This window comes from Antechinus flavipes, chromosome 5, assembly GCF_016432865.1.
Source record: "Antechinus flavipes isolate AdamAnt ecotype Samford, QLD, Australia chromosome 5, AdamAnt_v2, whole genome shotgun sequence".
NCBI lineage: Eukaryota > Metazoa > Chordata > Mammalia > Dasyuromorphia > Dasyuridae > Antechinus > Antechinus flavipes.
Window position 1 is genome coordinate 181,613,184 of NC_067402.1, and position 16,533 is coordinate 181,629,716.

Genomic DNA, 16,533 nt, shown 5'->3' on the forward strand with positions numbered 1-16,533 from the left:
AGAAATAAAAGAAAGAATAAAGAAAAACAAGGTAGAAGATTCTTCGATAGACCTGAAAAGGGACAGAGATTATTATTGACTTAACTCTTTTTATTAGAAACTTAGGAACCTCTATAAGATTTTATGTCTTGTTCTCTATGCATATTTTATTACATGGTGACCAAGATATAACTTTATGTTTATATAGAAATATTTTGTTTATTTTATTGAGTTGAATATATAAGCTGCAATATAGTAGTCAAAAATTTGACTTTGGGCTTTGTCCCTTTTACACGTGTAGTATTGTCTTTTTTTTTTTTTTTTTTTTTTAATCACTCCACCCTTTTTTAACCATGATATTTTGCTAGGTAAGAATGTAGGTCAGAAGAATCTTTGAAAATATTAGATGAAGAAGAATACTGTGAAAAAAGAATTCTGAGCCAAAGAAGCACACTCATTTTTGGGAATGTTTATAAATTATCAAAGGAGTTGAGAACTACAATTCAAAAGGTGGGAACAAGTATTGTATACAAATAAAGCATCCTTTTGAAAAGAACTGCCCTGGAGAAGAAAATGTCTTAATTTTCTTCCTATTTCTCATTTTGACCTCTTCTTCATCTATACATATTCTTTTGGCCAAAAAATTACATATAAGTTTTGAGGATTTCAGATTATGCAGAATCTCCCATCTTTCTATCAATGATATCTTAACTGTATATCCACAGATCACCTGATAGCAGTGTTTATATCTGCAGGGGAAGAGTAATACACATTCATTATGATTAAATAGAATTTCTGGAGTTTACCAAAGAAAGAAAAAAAAAAAGATTGCTTACAGCAAAGAGTTACAATTTGTCACGTGTATTATTAGTGATGGGAGAATAACTCACATACCTTTCAAGGGATGTTTTATACCATTTGTTTTAACTGTGCCACTTTAATACTCTTTTCTAAAAGCTACTTAGGAATGACTAAAGAATTCTTAATTCATATTATTGAGAGGAATTATACAAGTGGGTGTGTAAGTAGAGAACAGAAAAGGATTGTCTCTGATTCCTCTGGAAAACTGTAGAAAAGAAAATTATTTTAGGTTTTTACCCTGATTAACAAGACAAAACTCAGGACAGAGAGAATTAAAGGGATTTTATTATAAGTACATCAAGGTAACAACAAGCTGATCACAGATCAACAATGGCTTCAAAGTAAAGATAACTTCTATAGGTAATTTTAAGACAATCCAGATAATGTCCACCTTGAATCTCAGTTCCTCTCTAAGATATCAAGAATATGATAATTTGCAGAAAGGAACATGTGACAAAGAGTACATGATATTCTCTGCTGGAAAAAAGTGCAATGTCTTCTTCCTCACCAGAACCTCCTCCAACATTGACTGATAAATAGGGTGGGAATAATGGATAACTGAATCAACACACTTTTCAACTGGATCACTATAACTCTCAAAGAGATTAGTATTAATCTAAAATCTAACCAATCTGTGGGAGAGAGAAATAAAATTAGGGAAACATATGTATGTGTTGGAAAGGTTTGGGGGTTTTGGTATTTTTCAAATTAAATATCATTTGCAATATAACTAAAAGAATTAATTTGTTCTAAGGCTGTATAAACAATATTCAGAATAAGGGAACTAATAGCCTCATTATAATCTAATCAATCTACATTTGGAATGTCGGATTCAATTGCTGAATTATAGTTTGTTTTTTTTTTTTTTAAATCATAGATTTAAAGGTGAATGGGAGCTCAGGAGAAATTTAACCCAACTTCTTTATTATACAAATGAGGAAACTGAGTACTAGAGAATCTTTGATTTGCACAAGATTACACATAAAGGTAGTGCAATTAAATTTTAACATAGTTCTTCTGACTGAAAATCCAATGATCTGACTTTTGTACTTCACTGCTTTATGAAAGACACTGCCAAGATGGAGAAAGTTCAGAAAAGGGCAGCCACAATTAAGGGAGGTCACAAACTATTTTGTACTAAGATCAATAGAAGAATTGAATATATGTAGCCAGGATATGGGAAAATTTAGAGTTTACATAAAGTTCTTTTTACTTATTTGAAGGTTGCATATAAAAGAGGTATTCAGTTTTTTTTTTTTTTTTTAACTATTGAAGCAGAAATTGGATTAATCTGCGGAAGCTGCAGAAGCAATTTCCACTTTTTGTAAAGAAAAACATTCCAACAATTAGAATTGTGGAAAATCATCTCTAGAGATTTTTAAATGAATGTAGGATGACCTCTTTCCAGGTGCTGCAAAGGAGAGTTGCATGTAGAGACAGGCTAAATTAGGTTGCTTCTGAAGTCTGTCTCAAGTTTAAGATAATATAATGTATCAGTACAAATAGACAGGATTTAAAACATTTTAAAATTTTAAATAATTCACTTAGTACCAAAAATTCATTAAAAATGATGAGACATGTAAAGAAGGGCTTCTAAAAGAAATTCAATTTGAATATAACAATTCAGACAACTGCTATTCATTGCAAGTTCTAATTTGTCTCAACTTCATGAGGCCTGTTGTGCCTGGACAAAGTGTTCCAGGCAAGTGAGGAGGACTTAAAGCTGTAAACATCATGTTTTCTGTAGAAGGTCTTATTATCATTGACCAACTTATAAAACAGTTTATATGCTCATCATATTATAGCTGAGTTGAAAATCAGCATTTCAAATGACTAGAGCTTTTGTTCTCCAAAGTTTTCCTGTTCAGAGCATCATTCAAGCAAGAGAAATGAAACAGATTAAGGGGTTCAGCAATTTTCCGCATTGGAGTCAATTCCAAAGATGGTGTCTGCTGAAAACAAAGATCTGGATGGCATTTTAGGCAATGTATCAACTGTGTTAGGAGAGCCACAATGCCATCCTCGGCTGTGGCTAGGAGATAAGGATGCTGACTAATAAGAACAGTGCTAGGACAGGCACAAATGAGATTACTGTAAGAAGTCTCTAATTGTGCCAAAACTGAGGCTGACTTTTTTGTCTCAAGCTGTCACAGATGGGAATGCTTAAAACATGAACACCACATAGCCTTAAAAAAAAAAAAAAAAAAAAAGGTGGTCATGTTATGGTGCTGGCTTGTGCTTCGGGATGGGGGAAGGATGAATCAGTTTTCAAGGACAAAATATTATGAAATGACATGGAAGTTGGACTTAAAGAAAAAAAAAACTAGGAGAATTCAACCTATTACAAAATTGGCACATTGCAATTTGCATTCTCTTCAACATTTTGGCAGAATCTATTTATAACAGATTTCATTTTGGGGATTGAATCCAAAAGCTACTCCTCTTCTAATTGTGGATTGAATGTCCCCTTTAAAAAAGAAAATGAAGAAGAAAAGAAAGACAGGGGGAAAATCCTCTCCATTTGTGGATTATATGGAAATTTGAAAGGAATCAGCCCAGCAGGATGGATTAACAACTGGAAAATTTGGAAAGGATGTAAGGGCTGGGATTTCAGGCTCCAAGCTGGTGGACTCTGAAATTGTCACAGAGGTTAGCTCAGTCTCCAAAGGGGAGCCAGGCATCCTGTGCAAGAGTACCCCCTGTTGGTTGGTTGGCTAGAGAACATTGGCAAAGTTTACTGCAGCAGCTGTTCATTTAAACTTCTACCCAGAAAGTTAATGGTTTGAAAGCTAGAAGAGGAAATAGTGGGGAGGGGAGAGGAATTATTAAAAGGGGAGGGATGAATAATTCAATTAAAAGAACAAATGGATGGAATGGAGGAAAGTGTGCAGAGGGAAAGTTATAAAATAAATAAATTCAAATACTTAATTCTGGACTGGTTTTAGCCTTTAGCAAACCATAGCTTTCCATGTCATAATTTTTTCCTTTCAATTGTTAACAATGAAAATCTAATGACTTAATCTACCTTTCCTTAAAGCGTAATTAAATCAGTAATATTGAAGATAAATGTTTATGGCAAACGAATTTCATTGGTTTTATTTCAACTAATTACACAAAGAGTTACTGGAATATTCTCCTTTATAGTCTGCCTGTATTATGTGCAGAAATGAAAGGGAAACACCAGTTAAACATCTATTCATTCTAATCTTAGGTAACTTGCAGGAAATGCCCACATAGGAGCCAATTAGTTTTTAACTACAATAGCAGAGTCTATGTTAAAGACATTTGTTTATTAGAAACTGAACTGTGAAAATAAAATCATTTCACATTGAATTTTCAATTGTTATCTAGTACTTTTTTTTTCTTTTGATGAGGGGAGATCCAAATATGCATCGGATAGGAAGAAAAGACTTTGAGGTACAATATTCCATGGTATTACATTACTGATTCTCTCTCTGCCCCCCTCTCAGATAACAATATTCTTATATAACTGTCCTTTGAAAATAGTTTCCTCACAACAAAAAAAAAAAAAGATTCTGTTTTTCCCACACTGGAATATTAGCAAATGCTAGTAGAGATTGAGTTTGGTTTGTTGTAATCTTTCCAGCAAGGATTCACTGGGGTTCCAAAAGGTTAATGAACCACTTGTGGCAGACCTTTCCTTCACATTTTAACTCTGTTTTATTCCTGATAGAACCATTAACTTTTACACTAACCTTTCCACTTGTTACTGTTATACACATTCTACCTACTAAAGCTTTCTATTGATTTTTGCAAGTGAGGTTCTATAAAATGTAGCTTTAAATATATGATTTCCACAATTGAGTTGGCATCAGTATAGGTAAAGATAAAAATTAATTTTTAGGTTTAATATTTTTCTATTGTTCACTCAAGCCTTTTCCTTCCTTGAGTCTATTTTAATTGTTTGATTTAATAGTTTATGTATTTATTTTAGATATGTTTAGCTTAAATAAAAGAAAAGGCAAAAACTTACTTCCCTTGTCCTAAATTCAGATTTTTCCAGTTTGGATAATGTGTTTATTTTTTATCCTAGGAACTTCTGCATAAACATAAAAACTGACAATAGATAAATAAATATACATATATTTATTGATTTGTGAAAATCATTTTATAACTTTAAATAAAATTATTTAAGGTGAATAGAATTTCATGAACAATATCTACGTGTTTAAAATAATAGCATTGGTTTTAAACTTAATTTTGATCACTCCTTTTTCCTTACTTTTAATATTCAAGTTAATTATACAATGATGATGATGTAATCTTCTTGTTTCCACTTATATTACCACTAATTTAGTTCAGATAACTCTTATTTCTCAGATTGACTATTATAAAATTCTCATAACTGAAGTTCTTATTTCCATTCATCATTCTCCTTAATTAATTCTTTACAGAAATAGCCAAATAACTGTTCTAATATACATGTATCATGATGTCAATATTTTCCTGAAAAACTTTTGGTCATTTCTTATTGCAAGTATAAAATAGAAAGAAATTATTTCTCAATATTTAGGGCCCTTCATAATTTAACTGCAATCTTCCTTTTTAGTCTTGATTTTCATTACTCTCCTTTATGTATTACAACCAGACAAGTAATCTACATACTAAGTTTTTTGAACTGAACCTATCATGTCTCACTTCTATATATCTATGTCCAGAATGTCTTTCATCTCTTAGTCAAAACTGCACACATTCCTCATTTATACCTTTATTCTCTCTTTTCTTTCAAGCTTTATCTCCGGTGTCACCTTTTTCATGAAATCTTTTCAATCAGTAGGAGGGATTCTTTCATTCTTAAAATTCTATTTTTTTTAGTTAAAAAACAAAAAGGTTACATCAGTTTTGGAAATTCTTTCTTGTGTAAAAGGGCTTTTCTGCTTTCTCATGCATGTAGTCAGACCTTTTGCTAGTACACTCATATAAACATTAAACATGATAGTGTTTAAACATGCATGTTTGTGTATGTGTGTGGGAACGCAAGAGCAACTTATATAGTGTGTGATCTCAGGTATAACTGTGGTACTCAAGAATTACTGGATACTCTTTTTTTACTCAACAGTTAAGATGCATGATTCTAAGACAATTAATATTCTAATATTCTATCACAATCATTAAAATCACATTATCTCTCTCATCAGCTCATTAACTCAAAAGCTTTTCCCCATTTATAAAATGAGGGAAATCTCTTTTACTCTAAACTTCTCTTTTGGATTACACAATCATCAGTAATACTAACTGCATCTTTTATTTATTAATAGGAAAGCAAATATTCTTTCCCAGACCATGGAATCACAACTCCCTTTAATCAGCTTATTCAGGAATACATTTAAGAATTTTCCTCAGGATCTCTTCTCCATAGTATATCTTCTCCAAAAGATTTCTTCCTCACTCTTTCAATGTTAATAATTAACCTCTCCCTCTTAAAGATTACAGTTTTCTTCTCACAGTCTCCTCAAAATTGAAAGTTAACACCATAGAAAGTCACTTTAACTATCTCAATCTCAGTATCTCATAAAGATCAGTATTTAAACTATCATTCACATTGTCTCACATAGAATGATAGTTACACTCTTGCAATCCTCTCACAAAATCCTTATGCAATATCAGTTAAACTTTCAATTGTCACAAATTCTATTTCCTGTTCCTTAAAGCTACAGTAGCAATCTACATTTTGTGAAAGGGGTTAATTAAAAAAAGAGTTTAAGTATACACTTTGTTCTTTGGCATTAAATGCATTTTCTAATACACAACTCACCTAACCCTTATGAGAAAAGAACTAGTTAACTTCAAGACAACTAAGAGAATATTACATCTGACAAAATGTAATACATTAGACATCTTTAGAATATAACTTTTTTATCTAGATAAGTTATGTTTTATTCATTAATATTAGCCTTTTGTGTTACTTATCTAAATGTTTTTGTCATATTTTATAGTTAAAATTTCTTACTTCTGTATCAATCAACACATATGCCAGCATTCTTTTACTTGGCAACTTTTTTTGCATACGATTATAAATCATTTCATATTAGTCTTTGAACTGTACTCTCAATTGTTAATATTCATAATTTCTTATGAATGGATTCAATAAGAGTCCAATAAAGTTCTTATACCTAAATTTGTTGTCATTCCTCGCTTGGTAGTTACACACCTTGTTAAGTTTTTTTTTTCTCACTAATGTAAAAAAGTGAATAATTTAGTGTATACTAAATACTATATGATATCTTTGAACTCTGACTAGCACATAGTTTCTTGGAAAATTAAATATAACTTGAATATATGTTTGGCTCTTCTTACAGAATTACTTTAATTACCTTCCAGAATGCTCAACTGAATCAACAACTATAATACCAGTGTACTGATATCTGTCTTCCCCATCCTTCTTTTAAATGTTTGCATCTTTGGTTTTATTTACTAATTTGATAACTATAAGGTAAAACATCAGATTTGTTTGAATTCACTTGATGTTTCATAATTTGAAAATTAGGGATTTTTAAATACTTTTTCTTGATTTAAAATTTCTTTGGAATTTAAATATATATCATTTATTTCTTTACTTATCTGAATTGAGGAATAGATGACTAACAGATTTACATCAATTTTCTATGCATCAAGAATATCACCATTGCTCAATATTTTGAGACAAAATTCTTTTTTACACTTTAAAGTTTTCCTCCAATCAAAATTTATGTGTTGTCTCATGATATCCTTTATGCTTGTCACTTTTCCCCTTATAAAGATTTTGTCTGTTTACTTCTTTCCATCTTTCTGTATAAAATTTATGATCATATTTAGTTTACTTTTCATTCTCTGTTTGATAAAGTTTATGATTCAAGATGCTAGTCCCCTCTACTTTACCTATAGAATTTAGTGTGTGTGATGACTGCATTTAGCACCCAGAATATATTAAAATTAGCCGGAGTCAGAATAAGGGAAAATCCTTGATCTTTATTCTTTGCAGAGGTGAAGGGGAATGGCGATGCGAAGTGAGTGCAGTCACCACACAAATCTGGCCAGCAGTGCTCTGCCTCTCACACTCCACCCACTAAATCATCTGCAATCTCCTATACAACACACCCAACTTGCACAGAGAGCGGGCAGGACCATTCTTTCTCCAAGCATATATTAATAGAGTATTGTCCAATTGCTAACCAACCTCAAGTGCTTGGGACCTCAGTGCAATGAGTCAAGAGCTTCAGTCCATTACATCTCCTGCTTTCTTTTGTTTTAGAACATAGGTGATCCCACTCTCCCTGACTTCTCAGGAAAGGAGGTGAAAGCACCAAAAAGGAGATGATCACACCCTCCCTGACATCTTAGGAAGGGAGATGAAAAGCACCAAAGGGAAGTGGGGATTGCTAGTGGGTTTCTGGACTGAAGGGTCTTATTAGAAACAGGTATGTACAAACCCATTAGCATGGGAGGTGCACAAGCACAAAGCAATAATGCAGAGGCTATTAGTGATGACTCTCCCCACAGTCAGTGCAAGCTCGACGTGGTGTAACAAACATGAATTGTACATGCAAGTAGCGGTATAGCAAAAAATATAAATCAACATGGTGTTGTAAAAAATTTCCAGAAGTCCTAGAAGGAGGTTACATAAACAACAGTCACACATATGTCTTCTTCAGTAACCAAGGGATAGTCCAAAACCAATTTATTTTCCATTGCTTCACATGTCAGGGAATCCAATGATTCCCCCAAGTTTTTGAAGTCCTGCAACAGTCCTTTTATGTGTTAGGAAATCCAATGATTCCAGCAGATTTTGAAGTCCTTGAAACAGTCTTATAATTTCTCAGAGAATCCAATGATTCCTGAGGGTTTTCAAGTCCTACAACAATCTTATCATGTCTCAGGGATTCCGATAATTGCGTGATTTTCAGTGTCTGTGAGTCAAATGCCATAACTGCCATGCTCTTTCAGTGGTGGGCACAATCAGCAACAGAACCACCCAATGTTTCTTGGGTCTTCTCCTTTGTTTTAATGGTCTATTCCATCTCTCTGTGATGGACAAGATGAATACGGCTCATTGGCACCCATCTGATTCCTTCTCCACCTGTAGAGATACAAGCAAATCCTCTCCCCCAAGCAATTAACCTATCTGGTTCCTTCCATTCACCACTTTCTGGGTCTCTCCACATCACCTGGCAATTATCTAAAAATAGTGGAGTCACTCGCACTGGACACTGCCCTTCTGGTGGGTTATAAAACCTGTCTGCCAGAGCCAGTGCATCTTTGTCAAAAAAGAAGTTAATAGTATAAAGGGCTATATTTAGAAGTTCTCTAAGGTTACCTGTGACTCCCTCTTTCTTTTGTTTTTGGAGGAGCATCTTAATGTCTCTGTTTCTCCTCTCTACAATTGCCTGTCCTTGAGGATTAAAGGGTATGCCAGTGATGTGTAAAACCTTATACTGAGCACAAAGGTGTGCAAAATGTTTAGAAGTATATGCAGGTCCATTATCTGTTTTTATTGCTTGTGGCACACCCATAATTGAAAATGCTTGAATAAGGAACTCAGTGACCACTTGGGCTATCTCTTTTGATGCTGGTATTGCAAAAGTGAATCCTGAAAAGGTGCCTACCACAAAGTGGGTAAAAGACAGGCAACCAAAAGATTTATAATAGGTCACATCCATTTGCCAAATTTCACTAGATCTCAAACCATGAGGGTTCTTCCCTGGAGGCAGTGTAGGAGCGTGGAAAGGAAGGCAAGCTGTACAGGCTTTTACTATGCTCCTAATTTCCTCTCTTGTTATTACAAATTGTAAAAGTAAAGCTTGAGCAGCCTGATGATATTTAGAATGAGAAGCCTGGGCTTCTTGGAATAAAGGAGTATCGGCCTACATAGTTAGAAGCCTATTTGCCTTTGAATTAACATCAAAAATAGGACCTGGAAGTCCACTATGAGAGTGGACATGAAAGATATGAATCTTAACTGGATGCTTTCTCACTTGTTCTTGAAGTCCCTTAAAGAGCTGATATATATTAGAGACTACAAATTTTATTTGGGCTGTGGCAATTCTTTGTACCACATCTACTGAATTGGCTGAATCAGATATTATATTTATATCTCTTGGATAATAAATAAGAGCTAGAATGATTGCATACAATTCATTCTGCTGAATGGACAGAAAAGAAGTTCTGACTACTCTCTTTATAGTTAAGTCACGAGAGTATATAGTGCAAATATTACATTTGGATGCATCTGTAAAGATAGTTGGTCCTTTAAGAGAAACTTTTCTTCAAGAATCCATTGCCAATTATGTAATAGTCTGGTTATCGTTAATGGGGACATGTGTAAAATTTGGAGCCATGGCTAATAAAATTTTCCACTCTGGGATGGTCTCACAGCACATATTAATTTGTGTATTAGTATAAAAGGTGTATATCTTGTTAGGTCTTGTCCCAGATAATTGTACTGCTTGCTTAATGGCCTTTAATAAAATTCTAGCCACAAGCACTGGGTAAGGAGTAAAGCTTTGTTCTGGTTGTGCCAGGAGGTTCACCCACTCTATCACACTGTCTCCTTGATGAAGGACTGCTGTGGGTGCCTCTTGTGTAGCAAAAAACAGATTTCCAAGGGTTTTTGAGTGACTTTTTCAACCACATTGGATAAAGCCAGTTCAACTTCTTTTAAAGCCTCTTGAGCTTCTTTTGAAAGCTGAAGTGGTGAATTTAAAGCACTCTCTCCCCTTAAAATATCATAACAGTTGCAGTTGATAGGTAGTCAAGCCTAACACTGGTTGCATACATTAGATATCTCCTATCAATTTCTGAAAATTATTTTAAGTTGTTTAGTACACCTTCTCTGTTCTTAAGGACAGTTTTTATACTGTAAGCACCTTCGAGTATACTTCATATCCTAAATATTGAAAAGGAGCATGTCTGAATTTTTTCTGGAGCTATGTACAATTTATGATTCCTTAATGTTTCTATGGTCTTTTGTAGACATGCTTTTAACAAGTCTGAATCTCTTCTTTAGTGTTCTTATATCCTATATCTTCTTATAATTAATCATCCACCTTTCCTAACAAAATATAAGCTCTTTGAAGAAACAAATTGAGGCAAAAATATGAAAGCCCAGAACCTAATATAGTGTCTTATCTGCAGTAGGTACTTAATATTGATAGAATTAATTAACTTAATGGCATTGTTCAATAGCCTTTTATTTATTTTTTAAAATTTATTTTTATTAAAGCTTTTGCTATTTTCAAAATATACACATAGATAATTTTAAACATTCAGTCCTGGAAAAAATTGTGTTCCAAATTTTTTTCCCTCTCTTTGCTCCACCCCTTCCATTAGATGGCAAGTAATATAATATATGTGAAACATGTAATTCTTCTATACATGTTTCCACAATTATCATGCTGCTCAAGAAAAATCAGATCAAAAAGGAAAAAAAAATAAAGAAAATAGAATTTAAGCAAATAAAATATTGAAAAAACATTAAAAAATTAGTGAAAGTATTATGTTGTGATACGAGTTAATCAACAATCATAATCAGGAGATCATTATACACAGTAACAGCAAAACTAAACGATGATTGACTATTTGGATTTTTAGCCAATACCAAATGGTTTTGATAACTAATGCTTTACAATATAGTTTTAGGTATGGTGCAACTATTTACTTTTTTTTCTCCATTAATCCCCTTGAAATTTTTGACATTTTGTTCTTCCAGATGAGCTTTGTAATTAATTTTCCTAACTGTAAAATAATTCCTTGGGAGTTTAATTGGTGTGACACTGAATAAGTAGATTAACTTAGCTTGTAAGAACTTTAAGTAAGGTTTTTATTATATTAGCTTGGCCTACACTTGAGCACTTGATATTTTCCCTAGAGATTAGATCTCATTTTATTGTGTGGAAAGTGTTTTGTAATTGTGTTCATAAAGTATCTGACTTTGCATTGGCAGGTAGACTCCCAAATAGTTTATATTATCTACAATTGTTTTAAATGAAATTTCTCTTTGTATCACTTGCTGCTGGATTTGTTGGTAATATATGAAAATGCTAATGAGATATATGGATTTATTTTGCATCCTGCAACTTTGCTAATGTTATGAATTGTTTGTAGTAGTGTTTTCAGATGATTTTCTAGGATTTTATAACTATATCATCATATCATCTGCAAAAAGTGATAATCTGGTTGCTTCATTACCTTCTCTAATTCCTTTAATTTCATTTTCTAAAGCTAATATTTCTAATACAATATTGAATAGTAATGGTGATAGTGGGCAATCTTGTTTCACCACTGATCTTACTAGGAATGATCCTAGTTTATTCTTATTGCATCTGATGCTTGGTGATGGCTTTAAATAGATACTATTGATCATTTTAAGGAAAATTCAATTGATTTCTATACTATAGTGCTTTTAATAGGAATGGGTGTTGGATTTTGTCATATACTTTTTCTGTATCTATTGAGGCAATATGAGTTTTGTTAGTTTGGTTATTGATATAGTCAATTATGCTAATACTTTTCCTAATATTGATCCAGCCCAGAGCTCCTCCTATAAATCCTCTTTGGTCATGTTGAATCATCCTGAGGATAACTTGCTGTAAATCTCCTGGCTAATGTTTTATTTAAGATTTTTTGCATCAATATTCATTAGGGAAATTGGTCTATAATTTTCTTTCTGTATTTTGACCTTCCTGGTTTAGATATAACAACATATCTATGTCATAAAAGAAATGTGGTAGGATTCATTCTTTCTCTATTTTTCCAAATAGTTTGCATAGTATTGAAAAACGTGTGCTTTAAATGTTTCATAGAATTCACATGTAAATCCATCTGGCCCTGGATATTTTTTCTTTGGAAATTAATAGCTTATTCAATTTCTTTTTCTAAAATGGAATTATTTAAGTAATTTATTTCCTTATATGTTAATATGGGTAATTTATATTTTTAGAAGTATTCATCCATTTCACTTAGATTATCAAATTCATTGACATATAGTTGGGCAAAATAATTCCTAATTATTTCTCTGGTTTCCTTTTCATTTGTGGTAAGTTTTCTCTTTTCATTTTTGATAATAACAATTTGATTTTCTTTCCTTTTTCTAATCAAATTAATTAAAGACATCATTGGTTTTCATAAAACCAACTCTTAATTTTGATTATTAATTCAATTGTTTTCTTATTTCAATTTTATTCATCTCCCCTTTTATTTTCAGAATTTCAATTTTTTTATTTAATTGGGGGGGTTAATTTGTTTTTGCTCTAGCTTTTTTAGTTACAAGCCCAATTCTTTAATCTTCTCTTTCATTATTTTATGGAAGTAAGCACCTAGAGCTATAAAATTTCCCCTAAGAACTGGTTCAGCTGCATGCCATGAATTTTAGTATATTATGTCACTGTTGTCATTTTCTTGGATGAAATTATAAATTGTGTCTATTATTTGTTATTTCACCTACTCATACTTTAGGATTAAATTATTTAGTTTCTAATTAATTTTTGGTCTATTTTCTCCTGAAGTTTCATTGCATCATGATCTGAAAAAAAAATGGATTTACTATTTCTGCCTTTCTGCATTTGATTCTGAGTTTTTATGCCCAAGTACATGGTCACTTTTTGGATAGATTCCATGTACTGCTGAGAAACAAGTATATTCCTTTTTGTTTATATTCATTTTTCCCCCAAAGGTCTATCATAACTAACTTTTTTACTCAACTTCTTTCTTATTTATTTTGTGGATTGATCTGAGATCTGAGAGAGCAAGTCTGAGATGTTCTCCACCAGTGTAGTTTTGCTGTCTATTTTTTCTTGCTGCTCTCTTAATTTCTCTTCTAGGAATTTGAATTGTGTACCACTTGGGACCTGTATGTTGAGTATTGATATTACTTCATTATGTATGGTACCCTTTAGCAAGATGTACTTTCCTTCCTTATCTCTTTCAATTAGATCTTTTTTTTTTCCTTTTGCTTGATTTAAGATCAGGATCACTACTCCTACTTTTTTTTTTTTAACTTCAGCTAAAGCATAATAGATTCTGCTACAGTCTTTTATCTTTATTCTGAATGTATCAGACTAGTTTGAATGTGTTTTTGCAAACAACACATTGTAGGGTTCTGGCTTTTAATTCAGTCTGCCATCTGCTTCTGTTTTATGGGAGAACACATCCCATTCACATTCACAGTTGAAATTACTAAATCTGTATTTCTCTGCATCTTATTTTCCCCAATTTATACTTTTATTTTTCTTTTTTCCCTTTCCTTCATCTCCTGTATTTTACTTCTGACTACTCCCTCCTCAAACAGTCCTCTCTTTTTATGTCCTTCCCTTTTACAGTCCTTCTCCCTTTCTTTCTTCCCCCTTGCCCTTTTACTTTTGTTCTTCCTTTTATTAGCCTTCCTCTTTCCTTTCCCCTTTCCCCTTCTACTTCCCTATAAAGTGAAAAAAGTTTCCCTGTGAAACTAAATATGTGTGATATTGTTTTTTTAGCCAAATGTGATGAGAGTAAGATTCATATAATGTTCACCCCCCATCCTTTCTTTCCCTCAATATATCTTTTTTGAATCTCCATTAAATGTAATTTACCCTGTTTTAATTTCATTTTCCTCTTTTCCCAGTAGAATCTCCTTTCCTTCTCTAGTTTATTTTATATCATCACAATAAAATCAAATTATACCTGCACCTTCTAAGTATACCCACAACAAAGATACAGATCTGATGAGATGAATATATCATCCTCCTATATAGGGATATAAGCTTTTTTAACTTATAAAATAAAGCTGTTTTTCTTTCCTTTTTAACCTTTTATTATCTTGAGTTCTGTATTTGAAGATCAAATTTTCTGTTCAGTTCTGATCTTTTCATCAAAAATCAATAAAATTCACCTGTTTCTTTGAATATTAAGCACTTTTTCTGAAAAATTAAGCATAATTTTGATGAGTAGTTGATTCTAGGCTGCAATCCAAGTTTCTTTGCCTTTCAGAATATCAGAATCCAGGCTCTTCTATCCTTTAAAGTAGAAGCTGTTAGGTCATGGGTAATCCTGATTGTAGCTCCTCAATATTTGAATTGTTTCTTTCTGACTGCTTGCAATGTTTTCTTGTTGATCTAATAATGCTTGGAATTTTCATTTTGGGTTTTCTTTCAGGAGGTGATCACTGAATTCTTTCAATGGCTATTTTACCCGGTGGTTCTAGGATCAGTTTTCCTTGATGATTTCCTGAAAGTTTATGTCTAAACTCTCTTTTTCATCATAATTTTCAAGAAGTCCAATAATTCTTAGATTGTCTTTCTCCTGGAGCTATTTTCCGGGTTAGTTATTTTTTCAATGAGGTATTTTACATTTTTTTCTATTTTTTTCTTTTACTTTTTTCTTTTTTTGATTTGTTTGACTGATTCTTAAAGTCTCATTGAGTCATTCACTTCCATTGGTTCAATTCTAGTTTTTAGTGAATTATTTTCTTCAGTTAGCTTTTGTAAATCTCCTTTTGCTTGTGGCCATTTGAAACAGACATTTTCTGAAGTTCTTCCAAGATATATTCTGCTGGAACTTTGTTACACTTCAAATATTTGTGGGTTCTGTCACTCCAAATTCAGTTCAGAGGTTTGATTTGGTGCTGAGCTGAGGGATGCCAGGAAGAGCTCAGATAAAGACCTGTCTATTCTCAGCTATCTTGGCTCTGCCTCCTACATTAGCATTTTAATCAACTAAAATGCTTAAGGAAGGGGGAATTTTGATTAAATTAATTTTTCTAATTTATTTAAGGTTAGCTAGAAACTTTTAAACATATTTTTGTGGTGGAGATATATTAAAATATATCAATATATGTCCCAACATTGATTACTAAATTTTGTAAACTTTTATTCAATAATTATTTGTAGTGAAAAATTTTATATTGGCTGAATCATCATCATGAACCTTTCTGTATGAATATAGCATAATAGATATCTGAATCAAAAAGTACAAATTAATTTTTGTTAATAAATCCCTAATGACTTTTAGGGAAAATTTATTTTTTTCATAAAAAGGGGAACTGAAGAAAGTCTGTTAACTGAGAATAGCAATTATGTTGGCTTCAATAAATCAAGTCATGTATTGTAATGATTATTGTAATAATTATTTGCATGATATTATAGGATATACCAAATAGAAAAATGTGAGACAATTGTATTATTGTAGAAAAAAAACAAACATCTAACAACAACAACAACAACAATAACAATAATAACAACAATCTCTATGATAAAACCTAAGGGTGAAAAAATCTGCTATATGAAATTATCTTACAAAAAGACTTTTTATCTAAATTTCCATTGAATGGATCCATTGATCCAAAATAATCAAAAGGCCCTGAAATATTTTAAGAACATGACCAATTACAAGAGTTCACTAAAAGTCTCAAAAATTTCAGGGATTATCAGGATTTCACATTTACTTGCAATATCATAGTATTATGGGTTTTTTTTTGCCAAATAATTCAAATGTATTCTCATCTTTCAATTACACTCAAATGGTTCCATGATTTTATTAATTAGGGTATTTCCTCCCACAATCCAAATCACAACTTACATAGGTTTATCTATATCATTCTATCAATTTGACACAGGTATTTCACTCAATGTGTAGGCAATTTCTCTTTATTTCTCTTGAAATCATGAAAATACAATGAAACATCTTGGAAAATTCCTTTATCAACTCCTTCCCTTTTAATTTAAC